Here is an 18,178-nt window from a genome sequence, read left to right on the forward strand (position 1 = left end):
GGAAGATGCTCAGGAGAATTCGGGGCCCAAAGATGAAGAATGTGAACGGGAGACTCAGATTTAACAAATAATTATTGTGCCAGAGGATAGAGGAAGTGGTTGAACTGATGAGGAAATGTACACTTCTATGGACACTTAATGAGGATGGATAGGCACTGCCTGACAAAATGAATTCAGAGTTATTTATACAACGAAAAACAGAGTAAAAAATGGTACTCAAATGCGCAAGCAGTTTTGGTAGATTTAAGAAAAGAGCTATCTCAGTGCAGGCCGTGAATATCCTTGGAGGAGTGGAAGATAAAAGCTTCCGCTATCCGTAACCTCGCCACTTGGTGGGGTAGAGTGGTTAGCTCTACACCCGGCCACCTTTACCCACAAAATTATTCTGGTACTCATTTTTGGTGTAGGCCGAATTAACCTCAGGGCCATGTTGAACTCCGGAAGTTGGTAGATTACTGGCCCATGAAAGAACTCTTATGGGACGAGATTCCGATACCTTGGAACCTTCGAAAACTGTGAAAGTAGTTAGTGGGATATAAAACCAAATAACAAAATATCAAAGAAAGAAACGTGACACGAAATGCTCATGTTATTTTTCATACCTCTGCTCTTGTTCTTCCACACACCCAACAAATTCTCCTTCACTGAAGAGAGCCGGTAAATTAGTAGCAGTTCAACAATAGTCAGGATTTTGAGAAAATGACGGCATTTCTCTATAACACTTTTGACAAGGAAAGTTCACGAATTTCTGGCAGACATCGGTATAATACTGAAAAAGGTAAGGGACTAAACTTCTCCTGTGGATCAGTTGTAGAGTGTCGACCTCGGGATCACAAGATAGTATGTGTAAACCCTGTAGCGATAGTCGGATTGTTGATGGACAGAAGAAGATCGATTCGGAACCCCTTGTCGTACGATATCGACCTTGTATATCTCTAGCTGACACATTTGGTGTTTATCCGGCAAAATTAAAACGGTCATAAATCATCCGAGATCCGGCTTACTATGCCATCTGGAAGAGTAAAACAGGACGTCGAAATTGATGCACAAGCAGCCTAAATGACATCAAATTGGAATAACTTCAGACTGTAGCTGAGGTCATAGATTATTATTATTATTATTATTATTATTATTATTATTATTATTATTATTATTATTGTACCGGGCGGTACACCTCTACACCGTTTATTTAAAAGTTGCGCCAGTTGAAACTCCTCTTCTGGAGGAAGGTTGAACTTTATCTATTCTATTAATTCTCTACTTTCTCAGAAGATGTCACCACGTGGAAAATTTTGAGTTTTTGAACTGTGTCACTTTTGATGTGTTTTTGTTTCGCTTGAAGTAAGAAGTGTGAACTTTCTCTTCTAGAGGACACTACTGAAGAATTACAATAGTGCAACCTAGTGCGAAATCAAAGAACTATTTTGTTGGAGAAATTTTTATTTCAAGAGTTTGTTCTTTGTTAAATTTCTTTCTGTCATGGTTTAAGTTGGCTGTATACCCCTCTTTTTCCCCTTATTTTGGATCTAGCCAATCCCGAATTTCTTTAATTAATTTTCCACCAATAATGTGTTTCTTCTTCCTCTATGTAGGGGTTTCTTTTCCCTAGCCAATAAAAACTTTGAGGGAGGGTGTTTTATTTCCCCTAACGCCTAGAATCTTCCGCGAGAGGATATAAACTGCTGATTTTGGGGTCTCCGGGCCACTTCTGTTCCATCTTTCAGTGTATTAAGTACATAGCAGGAGGCGGGAAGCGCCTCTTTCTTCTTCAGCCGTTCAACACCAGGTAATGGCCTATTAATAACTTCTTTTCTTGCTAGGTCGGCAGTTTAACACTCGCGGCGGGTTCGAAGCATTTCCATCATGTAACCTTTTCCTAAAATGTAATTACTCTTTTCACCTTTTTCTTGTAAAGCTACATATTGGGATAGAGAGTGCTAACCCTCTCGAGCTCCCACTCACATTTGTTTTGAGGTGAACTTATTTTCTCAAACTATTCTTCGTTTATGTAATGTAAAGTGTTCTTCTCTAAGTCACCTCTGTAGTATGGGATTAGCCCTTGCGTTAGCGGCCCAGAGCCAGATTAGGTTTTAAAAAACAAAGGGTATTAGGAGTGCAAGATCGCCTCCTCTCAAATTGTTAGTTTAGAGGTCATGTAATCAACCTTCTTTTCATGTAATAGACCTCTGTAGGTTGGGTATTTTACCCCTGTGAATACGTCCTTAGAGGACAGCTTGAAGGTAGAGTTTGGTGTGGCCTTTGAGAGGCTTAAATTTTAAGAGCGGATCGCTCTTTTGATAATGGAGTGTCATATGCCTCGTGGAGGCTTTTCTGTGTAATTCGGAGCCAGGGGCTCCTAGGGATGAATGGGGTTTTCTGCCCCTCTGTTAAAACTTGTGTTTGTGGTAAAACTGAGCTGATCGCTGAAGTCAGGGCGTGAAGCCCAAAACCTGTAAATATTGTATCTCCCCTTGTTTTGCTACATTGTACCTGCCATGTCTGTTATTGCTTGGTTTTTGAAAAGAAAATATAACCTAGTTAAATTTTAAATTAATTTTACATTAACTTTGATTCCGTAGTTTGAAACCCATTCACGCCCGCACCTTCTTACGCCTCTACCTACCGCTAAAACACGGTAACAAGTGGTAGCAGAGCGTGGTTGAATGGGTCTCAATTTAGCCCCTTTTGACGGCTAAACATTGCTTTGATTCGAACTCTAACAATTGTCTCAGTTGCTGGAATTTTTTGAGTTTTTCAAAATTGTTCTGTCATCATGCCCGGCCCTCGCGATGTTCTCCTCCTTAACTATTTGCGCAAAGAGGAGTTGATATACGAGTTAACTATCAGAAATGTGCAATCTGGAGGCACGGTTGCAATCGACACCAACAAGCTTAGAGAGTCCCTTGATTTGCCCATTTCCATCCCCAATTTGGGAGAGAAAGAAATTGATGACTCTCTTTCCACGATCGTCGAGAATATTACTGGGCTAGCATCTGTAGTCAGCTTTTTTGATGAAAACGATCCGTCTCCTAATCAAATTAAGCGTGTGCAAGGCAGGCTGTATCACTTTGCAAATAGAGTTAATGATCTGTTGTCTCTAAAGGTGAATGACGTTCAGAGGAAGGACGCTAATACGCTCCTTGAAACTATTTCTGAATTGTCTAATAAGGTCACTCAATTGCTAACCGGCGAAGTTCCTCCCAAAACTGATCAACCCGCCACAGTGAACGTAGGTAGTGATGAAGAGCCTCCTCAGGGAGAAGTCAATAGGATAACCGTTGCTGCTCAAACTATCTCTGCCCCATCGAACAACGAATCTGAACGCCGTGCGTCATTGGGTAACATCCGCTCTGAATTAACTTCTTTGCCATTGAAACCTTTAACGACTATGTCACCTGGGTTCAGTAGCTTGCCTCATCCATTGGCAATGTTGCTTAGAGGTATCTCTAAGTTTTCCGTCAACACCACCAGTGATGTAATTTCATTTTTAAGATTTCTAGTGGAATTTCAGGATCATGCTCTGGTTTTTTCTCTTTCGCCATGTCAAATTTTGCAAATTATCTATCCGTATGCTATTGGTATTCTCTCTGATAAAATCGTAAGAGCCATTGCCGAGCAATCATCTATTGAGGATGTCCATGCCCATTTGCTAGCTAACTTCATCCCGGCTAGGGCCAGGTCCTCCCTGATTCAGAAGTACTATTACCGTGTACAGCGCTTGGATGAAAACTTGGCTGATTTCATTCAAGATATCAAATTCTACACTAGGGTGTTTGCTCTGCACTTTCCTGAAGATCAGATTGTGCAGGCTATTGTAGAAGGTATTTCGCCATCCTACAGGTCATATTTGTGTTTCGCGGCGTGTCCGCAAACCTTCTCTGAACTTGAAGCATTGGCCGTCTCAGCGGAAGGAGTTAGATACGCCGATTCTTTGCGTGTCGCGAAAGAACCCCCGCCTTCCTTTAGTAACACTCGGCCTCCACCTCGCCGACCTGTCAATCCCCGTAAATGTTATGCTTGCGGGTCGCCTGAACATCTGCGGAATAAGTGTCCTCTGATCAAGTCAAGTGGGACAAGGAATGGAGTAGGGTCATCACAAGGCTGTTTTAAGTGTGGGGCCTTCTCTCATATCGCCAAGAATTGCCCAAACTCAAATAGCACCCCCTCCTGCTCAACTTCTGGTGCAAATTCCAGCTATTCCAATAATAAAAAGTGACTAGTGGCGTCGGCTGAGCCGACTAATCCATCTTCCCGAGACTTAGCCCCTAGTAAACAGGTTGTAAATGCAGAGAACGACCAGCCTTCAAATTCATCTTTTGAATGCCCTAAAGAGTGTCTTAGGATTGCGGCGGATACCCCCGCACCTGTTCCTTTTCTTAAGATTGAGTTAAATAACGAGCCTATAACAGCTCTCTTAGATTCAGGCAGTGTTTGTTCCATTATTTCGGCTGATTGGTATTCTAAATTGAAATCTGTTTGTAAACTCCCTGACTATGACTCATCTCCTGTTAAATATGTTTCGGCTAATTCATCTCCATTAGAAATTCTAGGTTCCTTACATGTCAAAATTCGGGTTTTTAAATTTACATGGAAGATCAAATTGTTTGTGGCCAAGCGTTTGTCTTGCCCCATCATATTGGGAGCGGACTTCATTTCTCACACTGGTCTTGTGCTCGATCTCCAGAGTAGGTCGTGCACATTCAAATTTGCGTCCAATTGTAGAATTCCCTTGTTAAAGTGTAATTCTGTATCATGTTCATCTATTTCGCCTACCCAGGATGAGATGTTGTTAGACCTTAGACATCTACCTGAGGAGCAGGCTGATAGTATTCGGAAACTGTGTCAGTCGTTTCCCGAGGTGTTCTCTGATACTCTTGGTGTTACTGACCTTATTGAATACAAAATTGAGGTCACGGATTCAATTCCTGTCCGTTTTCCACCGTATAGGCTATCTCCACCTAAAATGAAGGCTCTGAAAGAAATCATCGATCAGATGTTGAAAGATGGTATTATTAGGCCCTCTAAGTCAGCGTATTCTTCGCCTATTTTTCTAGTCCCGAAACCCCAAGGAGGCTTCAGGCCTGTCATTGATTACAGGGCTCTCAATCGGAAGGTGGTGTTGCAATCTGTGCCCCTTCCCGATCTTCATTCTTGCTTTTCATGGTTTCGTAAGGCCAAGTTCTTCACCATCTTGGACTTGAATCAGGCCTATAATCAAATTCCCCTTGCCGAAGAGTCTAAACATCTTACAGCGTTTGCCACGGACTGGAATTTATATGAATACAACCGCGTGCCTTTCGGGCTCCCCACGGGGGCAGCTGTGCTCACTAGGCTACTAGATAGGGTCTTTTCCGACATCAAATTTGAGTACTTATATCACTACTTGGATGATGTCGTCGTATTTTCCGAAACCTTTGAAGAACATCTAGATCATTTGCGAGAAGTTCTCAATCGCCTTCGTAAGGCTGGGTTAAATGTTAAGTTGTCCAAGGTTGCCTTTGCTAAGCCCTCTATGTCATTCCTAGGGCATATTGTGTCACCTGATGGTGTAGCAGTCGATCATTCTAGAACACAGGCCATCCGTGATTTTAAACCTCCCAAGGACATTAAAGGTATCGCCAGGTTCATTGGCATGGTGAATTTCTTCAGGAAGTTCATTCCTAATTTTGCTAATAGAGCGGCGCCCTTAAACCTTCTTCGTAGGAAAGGCATCAAATTCGAGTGGGGACCTTCTCAACAAGCCGCTTTTGAAGATCTGAAATTAGCTCTCTGTAATGCCCCTGTACTTGCTATGCCTGATTTCTCGAAGAAATTCATCGTCCAAACCGACGCATCGTCGTCAGCAGTAGCTGCAGTTCTTCTTCAAGAGACTGAACTAGGGAGGCGACCCATCGCCTATGCGTCTAGGACATTGTCAGCTCAAGAAGCAAAGTACTCCATATATGAGCTTGAAGGTTTGGCAGTCTTATTCGCCTTAGAAAAGTTCCGTCTCTATCTGGAACACGTCAAATTCGATCTGGAGACAGATAATCAAGCCTTAAGCTGGGTCTTAGGTAGGCCGCGTCGTACAGGTCGTATAGCCCGTTGGGCCATCCGTATTTCTGCCTTCCAATTCGATGTACGGCATATCAGAGGTACTGAAAATGTTGTTGCCGATGGACTCAGCCGTATGTTTCATAACGACGTAGAGACCCACGAACCGGTCGACAGTTCATCACCTTTCGAGTCCATACTATCTGGTGTTAATGCCATCTTAACAGATGCTCCCATGCTTTTTAGGGATATTGAGAAATACCAACGTGAAGATCCGACGCTGGCTCCGATAATGGAAACCCTTTCTTCTGGGGAACATGCTGTCCCTTATGTTCTAAGGAATGGTGTTCTATGTTGCCCTTCGAGGCATGATAAGTTGATGAAAGTTGTTGTTCCAGCGGTTCTTGTACCTATGATCTTCAAATACTATCATGAGACCCCATTGGGGGGGGCATCTTGGAATCTTTAAAACTCGTGAAAAGATTCGTGAAATGTTCATATGGAAAGGTATGGACGGTGAAATTCGGGAACTTGTAAAAGCTTGTAAATCTTGTTTGATCAGTAAACCCACCATGTCCACTAAAGTAGGCCTTTTGTCTTCTCATCAAGCGTCGCGCCCCATGGAACGCCTGTATATCGATTATGTGGGACCCTTCCCCCAGTCAAAGGGTAATGCCAACAAGTTCATCTTTGTGTGTGTAGATGGTTTTACAAGATTTTCCTGGTTATTTCCGACTAAGCTGGCTACCGCTCAGTCCACCATTACTTGCCTAAATTCTATTTTTGCTTCTTTTGGTCCGTGCCAATACATTGTATCTGATAATGCTAAAGCTTTTACATCAAATCTGTTTCGTAAATTCTGTTTTGACTTGTCCATCTCTCATGTAACTACATCTGCTTATTACCCTCAACCATCTCTGGCTGAACGGGTTAACCGTAATCTCAGGTCCGCACTTATTGCCTATCATCATGAAGATCATTCTAGGTGGGACACGTCCCTGCATTGGATAGCTTTTGCTTTGAATTCGGCGGTTCATGAATCTCACAAATTTACTCCAGCTTCTTTGATGTTTAAGTTCGTTCCCAACACGCCGCTCTCTAACCTCTGGTCTCTGAATGACATTCTGCCCGAGACAATAGATCCGGACAACATTAAAGATCTTTGGAAGAAGGCTAAAGCTAATCTTAAAGTATCTCATGAAAAGGTTAGGGAAAGGTATGATCGTGGACGGAGACCCACCACCTTGAAGGTAGGTGACCAGGTTATGGTCAAAAATTTTGTTCCCGCGGGCAAGCTTGCCCCCAGATTTCATGGGCCTTGTATCATTCTCGATTTTCTTACGCCGGTTACCTTATTGCTAAGTAATCCAGCCACCGAGAGGATATTTAGAGTTCACCTGTCCCAGGTGAAACCGGTGTAATTTCTGTGTTAACTTGCTTCATATTATTTTGAAAGGATATGAAGGTTATATTTTTTTTTTTTTTTTGAGTTTCACTTTAAGGCATTCTGCCCCTTCTGTAATATTTTGGTTTTAGATGTAAGCCTTGTGTAAAACCTGCCCCGACCCGTTAAACTGCCATCCTGTTCTTGCCACGGCCATTACCACGCTCCCGTCTCCTGCTCCACCTTACACTGTGGCTTCATAATAGTAAATGCCATGGATATCTACACGCCGCTGGCCCCTCAACCTCTCCACAAGCCTGTACCCTCAAAGAAAATGATTGTCCAACACAATTCTGCCGCCTAGCTTTAATGTTTCAGCGCCCCCGCAGCCGCGCAGCGCCGTGCAGCGACTGGGGAGGGGGATGGGCCCCCTCCTCTCCAGCGAGGACGACATGTGCACGGCGAGCCGGAGCTCACCTCCCGGCCAAGGCTGATGTGCGGCGCACGACCTGCTACATGCCCGCAGCCTGTATCTGTTCACCGCGGGCGCGGCGTACTTCAACACCTCTGCTGCCCTCATAGTGCGGGCGAGCGGTATCTCAGGGTACTTGAGGGGTCCGAGCGGCCTCCGTTGGACGCAAGCTGCAACGGCCGGTCCGGCCATTCGACTCAATCTACATCAACTACATGGACAGTCACCATAAGCAATAACTACACCTGGGAATTCAACAACAATATTTGGTGGACATTGCCAAATTTTTCATCACTTTCAAGTATTAAAAGTTTATCTTCAGAAATTCAAATTCTACAAACATAAAGACTTTCATTCACCTGCAACAACAACATTTTGAAACTGAATTAAGAAATCTTGTAAATGCTTCTGCTATCTATCTTCGTATCAACATCATTACTTGGACTTTGTTTCAAACTGATTTCATGTGTCACCCCTGGAGGAACTTTTGGGGGGGGAGGTCTGTACCGGGCGGTACACCTCTACACCGTTTATTTAAAAGTTGCGCCAGTTGAAACTCCTCTTCTGGAGGAAGGTTGAACTTTATCTATTCTATTAATTCTCTACTTTCTCAGAAGATGTCACCACGTGGAAAATTTTGAGTTTTTGAACTGTGTCACTTTTGATGTGTTTTTGTTTCGCTTGAAGTAAGAAGTGTGAACTTTCTCTTCTAGAGGACACTACTGAAGAATTACAATAGTGCAACCTAGTGCGAAATCAAAGAACTATTTTGTTGGAGAAATTTTTATTTCAAGAGTTTGTTCTTTGTTAAATTTCTTTCTGTCATGGTTTAAGTTGGCTGTATACCCCTCTTTTTCCCCTTATTTTGGATCTAGCCAATCCCGAATTTCTTTAATTAATTTTCCACCAATAATGTGTTTCTTCTTCCTCTATGTAGGGGTTTCTTTTCCCTAGCCAATAAAAACTTTGAGGGAGGGTGTTTTATTTCCCCTAACGCCTAGAATCTTCCGCGAGAGGATATAAACTGCTGATTTTGGGGTCTCCGGGCCACTTCTGTTCCATCTTTCAGTGTATTAAGTACATAGCAGGAGGCGGGAAGCGCCTCTTTCTTCTTCAGCCGTTCAACACCAGGTAATGGCCTATTAATAACTTCTTTTCTTGCTAGGTCGGCAGTTTAACACTCGCGGCGGGTTCGAAGCATTTCCATCATGTAACCTTTTCCTAAAATGTAATTACTCTTTTCATCTTTTTCTTGTAAAGCTACATATTGGGATAGAGAGTGCTAACCCTCTCGAGCTCCCACTCACATTTGTTTTGAGGTGAACTTATTTTCTCAAACTATTCTTCGTTTATGTAATGTAAAGTGTTCTTCTCTAAGTCACCTCTGTAGTATGGGATTAGCCCTTGCGTTAGCGGCCCAGAGCCAGATTAGGTTTTAAAAAACAAAGGGTATTAGGAGTGCAAGATCGCCTCCTCTCAAATTGTTAGTTTAGAGGTCATGTAATCAACCTTCTTTTCATGTAATAGACCTCTGTAGGTTGGGTATTTTACCCCTGTGAATACGTCCTTAGAGGACAGCTTGAAGGTAGAGTTTGGTGTGGCCTTTGAGAGGCTTAAATTTTAAGAGCGGATCGCTCTTTTGATAATGGAGTGTCATATGCCTCGTGGAGGCTTTTCTGTGTAATTCGGAGCCAGGGGCTCCTAGGGATGAATGGGGTTTTCTGCCCCTCTGTTAAAACTTGTGTTTGTGGTAAAACTGAGCTGATCGCTGAAGTCAGGGCGTGAAGCCCAAAACCTGTAAATATTGTATCTCCCCTTGTTTTGCTACATTGTACCTGCCATGTCTGTTATTGCTTGGTTTTTGAAAAGAAAATATAACCTAGTTAAATTTTAAATTAATTTTACATTAACTTTGATTCCGTAGTTTGAAACCCATTCACGCCCGCACCTTCTTACGCCTCTACCTACCGCTAAAACACGGTAACAATTATTATTATTATTATTATTATTATTATTATTATTATTATTATTATTATTATTATTATTATTATTATTATTATTATTATTATTACCGAGCGTACACCTTCTCCAGCCTGTTAAACTGTGTGCCTTCTATAAGGCCATCTATGCAAGCCAACTTGAACTTGTGTATGACAAAATACTTTGGTTTCCAACTCTTAGATGTCTCTACCATACGTTTAATTGCTCCATCTAGCGGGATAAACTATAATTTTCATAAAGAAATTTGTAATTTTGATGACAAAGAATACACAGTACAGTGAATATTGATTAAAAATAGCTAACAATTAAGCATAACTATGAAATTTAAACAATACTGGAAAACAATTCATTAAAATTAATTACAGTTAACTAAGGAATGCAATTAAAAGCTACAAAAATATTTATAATATTGAAAGGTTTAAAAGAACAACTTCAAAAATAATTCCTATCGAACTTGTGGTCAGTTAATATTAATCCGATGAGTACAGGTGGTGTCTAAAAATGAGGATAGACCCCCTGAGAGCTTCTGACCCCCAGTCCACGAGTTCATCAGTGCTGATTCCGAAGACTCTCGTGATTTCCACCACCTTTTTGGGGATCGTCCTCTTGGTACCGATCATAAGACCCATCACTTGCATATCTCTAGCTGGTATTTTTTAGTGTAATATGGCACTGTAGGCAAATATATACGTTTCGTTTCGTTGTGAACTTCGGCTGGATGAGTTAGATGCGACTCGTATCTTACCGTGGGGTCTCTTTTAGTATGAATTATACTTTCGAATAGTTTTTTAACGTTTTCGTCGAGGTCTTTTTTGAATCTCTCACAATCCACTAATATACAGTATTTATTACAATATATAGTAAACCATCATCCGCGAAAAGCCTTATCTGTGATTTCAGTTCTTTACTGTGAGCAAGGATATGCAAACATTCTTGGAGACCAAAATTAACGTAGTCTGAATGGAATACAACTATTCTAAGAAAATATAGTTTAATCTGTTTTTTTCTGATTTCCTATTTTTGATGATCAGCGCGGTCTTCGTCAACCCTACCAACTTCTCCCTTTGCAAATCCTTCCGCACTGTATACCACTCATATATATATATTTGCTATTTGCTTTACGTCACACCGACACAGATATGTCTTACGGCGACGATGGGATAGGAAAGGCCTAGGAATTGGAAGGAAGCGGCCGTGGCCTTAAGTAAGGTACAGGCCCGGCATTTGCCTGGTGTGAAAATGGGAAACCACGGAAAACCATCTTCAGGGCTGCCGACAGTGGGGCTCGAACCCACAATCTCCCGATTACTGGATACTGGCCGCACTTAAGCGACTGCAGCTATCGAGCTCGGTCCACTCATATTTGGCTACTGCAAAAGTGAGAGAGAAGGCTCAAACAATTATTTCCCTAGGTTTCACTTCAGCAAACTTCCTTTATACCTTCTAGGCAGAGCACGTACTCACTAATGTGAGACACGAAGGTATGGAGATGCTTCCCATCTTATTCGGGCTCTGCTGTATTCCTGAGTACGGTAGTACATACTCAAGGAAAGTGATGATAAATAGGTGGAGATTACCGGCCCCTAGTTCTGCTGGCGGCTGACAAATGTCGCGTCGACTTACAGAAATGAACCCTGCGAGTGTAACCACTCCAGACGCCGCATCTGAATACAACCCCCATCCCATGCTGGCGGTAAGTTACCAACTTGCTGCTACTATACGATACAACGAGATATGAGCTTTGGGTGATCTAATTTTCTACGATCTATCCCCTTTAAATATGAGCAGGAATTGCCCATCTTATAATGAATTTATCAGTTCATGGGAAGTCTTTCAACAAACGATAAGTTCACTTACATTTTTGCACACAGCTGACAAAACTTATATCAGCAACACAGGATGGCTTCGCGAGAGAAGGATTTATTGAATCTAGCACTGAATATAAAACACATAGAAAATCATCATCATCATCATCATCGTCCGCCTCTGTGGTGTAGTAGTTAGCGTGATTAGCTGCCACCCCCGGAGGCCCGGGTTCTATTCCCGGCTCTGCCACGAAATTTGAAAAGTGGAATGAGGGCTGGAACGGGGTCCACTCAGCCTCGGGAGGTCAACTGAGTAGAGGTGGGTTCGATTCCCACCTCAGCCATCCTCGAAGTGGTTTTCCGTGGTTTCCCACTTCTCCTCCAGGCGAATGCCGGGATGGTACCTAGCATAAGGCCACGGCCGCTTCCTTCCCTCTTCCTTGCCTATCCGTTCCAATCTTCCCATCCCTCCACAAGGCCCCTGTTCAGCATAGCAGGTGAGGCCGCCTGGGCGAGGTACTGGTCATTCTCCCCAGTTGTATCCCCGACCAAGAGTCTGAAGCTCCAGGACACTGCCCTTGAGGCGGTAGAGGTGGGATCCCTCGCTGAGTCCGAGGGAAAAGCCGACCCTGGAGGGTAAACAGATGATGATGATCATCATCATCATCATCACCATCATCATCATCATCATCATAAGAAAATAAGCTCCATTGGTGCTAGAAATGTGCGCAATACTCTGAGAGATACAGAATATGAGGAATACAGCCAAGTTAATTACTGGGTTCGAAACCACGAAGGACTCGCCAGTAGTGAATGGCGCGATGGCTTCAAGATGGTTGGTAACGTACCAGCAGTACCAATTATTCCTGGCAGAACTTAGAACAGTAAACATTGTCGACATTGTCACAACGAGATCAAAACCCTCCATCACGTCGTAAGGCACTGCACACACAATGAAACTCTAAATAATGCCAGATATCACAGCATTTGTTCCACCCTAGGCAAGTGCTTGAAAGATCAGACATGTTTGTGTATGAAGAAATTCGATATCTCATCTACTGGCAGCAGTCGTCGGATAAACATCATCGCCTTCGACGAAAAAACAAAAAGCGGGCATATTATCGAACCGATTGTCAGAACTGAGACTAATGCGACACAGCCAGCAGATATCTATAAAGAGGAAAAGAACTGATAACACCCGTGAATCCTAGCATAACAAATATCATCTCAAGAACAAGTCGTGAGACTTATGGTCGGAACCAGAGGCACGATTACAGCTTCCTTTGTCAATTTCTGCAACAGTTTGAGAACCAGCAGAAATGTTATCCATGCCGTTCTTTCCGCAGCAGTTGAAAGGACTCATCAGTATATTGAGACATCCTCATGTTAAACCACTCAATGTACTGCATTACACACATTTCCTTTTTAGTATTTATATTTCCTTTAATGATAATTAGGGATTCCTAATCGAGGCGGTAAAGGAGTGCTCGGTTCACCCGGAAGGACGTGGGTTCGATTCCCCATCAGGACGCCGAAATTTTTAAGAAACGAGATTTCCACTTCCGAAGATGCACATGATCCTGAAGTTCACTAAGCCTACACCAAAAGTAGTGAGTACTAGGAATTCATGAGATCAAAGGCGGTCGGACGTAAAGCTAACCACTCTATCCTACCAACTGCCAAGGATACGAATAGTGGAAGCCTTTACCTTCCACCCCTCCAACGGCTGTACGGAAATGACTTTACTTTTTTATTCATAACCGTTGTAGAATATTTATAAATTTGTTGTATTCTGGATCCTTGTGTGTTATCTGTAAATTCAGACGGATTAATCAATAAAATAAAAGTTTGGAACATGGTCTTAAAGTAGGTAGGGGCTGCCTGGCCGAGGTGGTAAAGGCGTACTCGGTTTGCCCGGAAGGTCGTGGGTTCGAATCCCTGTCAATAAGTCGTAAAATTTAAGAAGTGAGATTTCCACTTCCGGAGGTGCATATGGCCCTGAGGTTCACTCAGCCTACACCAAAAATGAGTACCAGGTTAATTCCTGGGGGCAAAGGCGGCCGGGCGTTGTGCTAACCACTCTACCCCATCAAGTGCCGAGGTTGCGAATAGTGGAAGCCTTTACCTTCCACCCCTCCCAGGGCCTTCATGGCCTGTACGGAGATGACTTTGCTTTGCTTTTGCTTAAAGCAGGTATATATAAGATAGGTAATATCTACGTAGGATATCTTGCAACCTCACTGTAGTGTGTTCTGTTACTGGCACAGTTTTAAACACAACTCGCTGCTGCCAACCTGGCTGTAACAAGACAGAAACCCTTGGCCATGTTTTGGACGTCTTGCGTTCCCGAAGACGATTTCTGCAAGAAAGCAACTGGACGCTTTAATTATCAGCTATCGAACAATAATTAGGATAGAGGTGCGAATCAAGCAGAGTACTGCGAGAAACGGGACTTTTAGAACCTTTTACTTCTTCTTACTTTTCCTCTACCGCTTTTCCCACATTTGTGGGGTCGCGTGGCCCTGTTTTACGGCCGGATGTCCTTCCTGACGCCAACCCTATACGAAGGGGTGTTATCACTACTGCGTGGTTTTCTCCTAGTGGCTTTACGTCGCACGCACACAGAGAGGTCTTATGGCGGCGATGGGATAGGAAAGGGCTAGGAGTGGGAAGGAAGCGACCGTGGCCTTAATTAAGGTACAGCCTCAGCATTAGCCTGGTGTAAAAATGGGAAACCACAGGAAAACATCTTCAGGGCTGCCGAAAGTGGGAATCGAACCCACTATCTCCCGGATTTAAACTCACAGCTGCGCGCCCCTAACCGCACGGCCACCTCGCCCGGTATTTTTGCGTGTTTCTATGGTGGTTGGTAGAGTAGTGTGATATGTGAATATGAAGATGGAAGTGTTGGGGCAAGTACAAACACCCAGTCCCCGAGCAGGAAGAATGAATCGGACGCGATTAAAATCCCCGAACCGGCGGGGAATCGAAACTGGGACCCTCTGAACCAAAGGCCCCAACGCTGACCATTCAGCTAATGAGTCGGGCCACATTTAAGAACTTTTTACCAGTGAAAAATACAAGATTTCTCTCTATGTTGGTTGGTAAGATGGATACTTTTCGACGCTCGGAGTTCAGAATCAAAATGCATGCACTACTTCCTCAAACTTCTTTGATTTAATTCAAAGTGCAGTGTTGTATTTTAAATCATTAAATAATATTTACATATTATTAATTGCCACGTTAGGTGATCAGTGCAGCATTGGTCTAAACCCTCTCCAGCACACAAAACTGAGATATTTATGCTATCTGTTCCTTTTGACTAGTATTACGTTCCAGCTAAGTGGATTACAGCCTTTCACCTCACTTACTTTGTTTTGAAGTCACTGAAATATTACCTTGAGAGAAAATTCTCCCCCTTACAGTGCAAGATCGGTTTAACCACTTAACAGTCAATGAGAACGTCACGTGAAACAACAACAGAAAAGGTTACTGACCTTCATGATGTGTTTCTCGCATTTTTAATAGTGCGACAATGAAGGAGGAGAGTGCGGTTGGGGCGGAGAGAGTGCAGCGGAAGGCTGCAATGCCAAAAATTAAGAAAGCAGATAAATACTGCGGAGATGGAATACTGAAAACGCTGTTAGCTTACGTTGAGGAATGAAGTGTTTGAAAAAATACAAATGCGCATAGCACTATCACAGATTATACTATAGAAACAAAATAACTAAGATGGTATGAACATGTCCAATGCATAGCAATAGTATGGTCTACAAAGATACTACAGTGGATATCTCGACAGCACAAAGGAGACCGGAGGAATATAGCAGACGATATATGTCTTAAAGATGCTTTCCGTGGTTTCCTGTTTTCACACCAGGTAAATGCTGGGGTTTTACCTTAATTAAGGCCTCGGTCGCTTTCCTTCCCACTCGTTGCGGTTTCCTATCCCATCGTCGCCAAAAGACCTATCTGCGTCGGAGAGACGTAAAGCAAATTATAAAAAAACAGAGAACTAAAATTACATCGACGAAACGAATGAAAGGGCTACGGGAGCGTCGCGAACGTGAACCCGCAGTTTCGACATCTTGCAAAACCAAATGGCAAATCAAACTATAGTATAAATCGTATATCTCTTACTTCTCACATCAATCAAGGTTGTTCAATACAAATATGATATTTGCTAAAAATTGTTGAAATGAAAATTAAATGCCGTAAATAAAATTATGAAAATATCAACCTGTTTATCATTTCATATTGCAATACACAAGAGACATTCCACATACATAACCTTGGGATCTGTACCTAGTACGTCCTACCGCATTTTTAGAACGAAAAAATCCCTTAAAGGCAAAATGGTGTATGTTATTTTAATTTTATGTTTCTGTTGATAGAATAAAGATATTTCATAATGAAATAATAAAATATTAGGTTAAGTTATTCTGCAAACAAGTTACTTGGATATCATATATCGTGTCGTCTCCAGACTGTTGTATTTCCAACCTAACAACTATTCAATGATCTCCTGGTCTTCTTGACGGATACCACTCTGACACTTATTCATCCCAATTACTACTTTTCCACTTCTACGTGTTATATTTTCATTATCTCCATGAAATTTAATTAAACATAAGAGTATTAAATAAATCTGCTACGCTGAGGAACACAGAGAGACATAGAAACATTTTTCTATGCTTTCAATTTTACGACAAACTTTATAATATATGCCATACTTATAATATATGCCTTTTATATGTTTCATTCCTATTTGTCTTCGTGAATACGTTAAAAACAGTTCCTTACTTTGTTTGACAATTAAGAAAGCTGTCTGTAAATAATAGTTTAGATATTACAAATAATAGTAGTGACATCTACAGTTGTTTCTAGCTACTACTGAGAATTGACCTGACGTTGGGGATGATATGACAGGCAACAAGAGATTAGCTCAGCTGAATGGCTCAGAGAGTCCTGAATTCGATTCCTGACTAGATCGGGAATTGTAGGGGTTTCAGCTTAATTCCTCTTGCTCGAGGACTGAATATTGTGGTGCCTCGGTCTAGGACATTACTCTTCATTCAAACACAACACATTACCAAACCCACAGGAACACACAATAGTGAATACCTCCACACAGATTTGGCGAAGGGCATCCGTCATAAAAGAGGACGAAGTCCACATAAGCGACACAAGTCGCGCCCGAGACTCGACCAGAGTATGAGGACAGAATAAGAAGAAGAACAAAAATAGTTCTTTAGAAAGTGATTACAGTTGAACAACCCAGGTTGTAAAAATGTGTTCGCTTCGCATGAAAATTGGTAGTCTCCAGTCCCGGACAAATTAAAATACATTTCTGATGATTCACATGACCCTGTATTTAACTCAGTCTGTGCCAGACATGAGTTCCAGTGTACTTTCTGGATTCAAAGGTAGTCGAGCTTATAGCCAAAGGTTGGTCCCACTTTGTGCTATTGTTACGAGCGGTGGAAGATTTTATCTTCTACACTTTCAGAGACCTGCATAGCTTGTAGGTACTTTTCTTCAACACAATGATGATGATGATGATGATGATGATGATGATGATGATGATGATGATGATACTTCTTGTATATCTCTTTTTCACTCTAAAAATAAAATTCATCGAGGTGCGTTAGGTAGGCTTAAATAAAGGTGTAAAGAGATGCCATTATATGCAGAATAAAAGAAAGAGTCATCATTCCTGGGGATTGGGGCGGTAGAATACATCGACAGCCTATAGTACGAGCCAACCCCCAGGGGCTGTCAGCTTCAAAGTGTGTAATGGCAATCACGGGAAGTCGAAAGAAAAACAAAGCAATGACCTTCGCCGCATTCAAAATTTTAATAGAAAACGTAGTATTGAACAAATGCATATATTTAGCTTTCTCATGTGTCAAAAATCATACCTGGGTGAAGTAGATATCGATAACAAAATTTATTTATTTGTACGTGTGGAGGCATAGAAAACTCAATGAATACAATAATTAAAGACACACAAACAACATTTTCTAAAACCATTTAACCAATATTATATATGTTAAATATATTGCTCGGAGGCTCGTTGGATCCTCAAATAGCATCAAGAAAAGTTTTGCAGTTATAGGGAAACCGCAAGAAACGATGGTGGCTTTACAAATAGGTATACAACGCATGATCAGGAGGGAGAGAGATTGCCATTGACTGCATGAATGCGAAATATGAATCACGACGTAAAATGCGTTTCTTTAGAGGAATAACCGGGGTCACGAAACGAGATCACGTGAAAGATGAAGTAATAAGAAATCATTTGCTTATACGTGGCCTCACTGAAGATATCGATGAATAATATAGAAAAAATCGGTTAAGCTACATATACAGAATCAGTGAGGCTCGAATGCAAAATACACCTATTAAAACAGATGTAGCAAGCTGGACCATTTGGTGAGTCATCTTTGAAATGGTATGTATGTTCAGTCCTCAGCCCAAAGG

This window comes from Anabrus simplex, chromosome 5, assembly GCF_040414725.1.
Source record: "Anabrus simplex isolate iqAnaSimp1 chromosome 5, ASM4041472v1, whole genome shotgun sequence".
NCBI classification, from domain to species: Eukaryota; Metazoa; Arthropoda; class Insecta; order Orthoptera; family Tettigoniidae; genus Anabrus; species Anabrus simplex.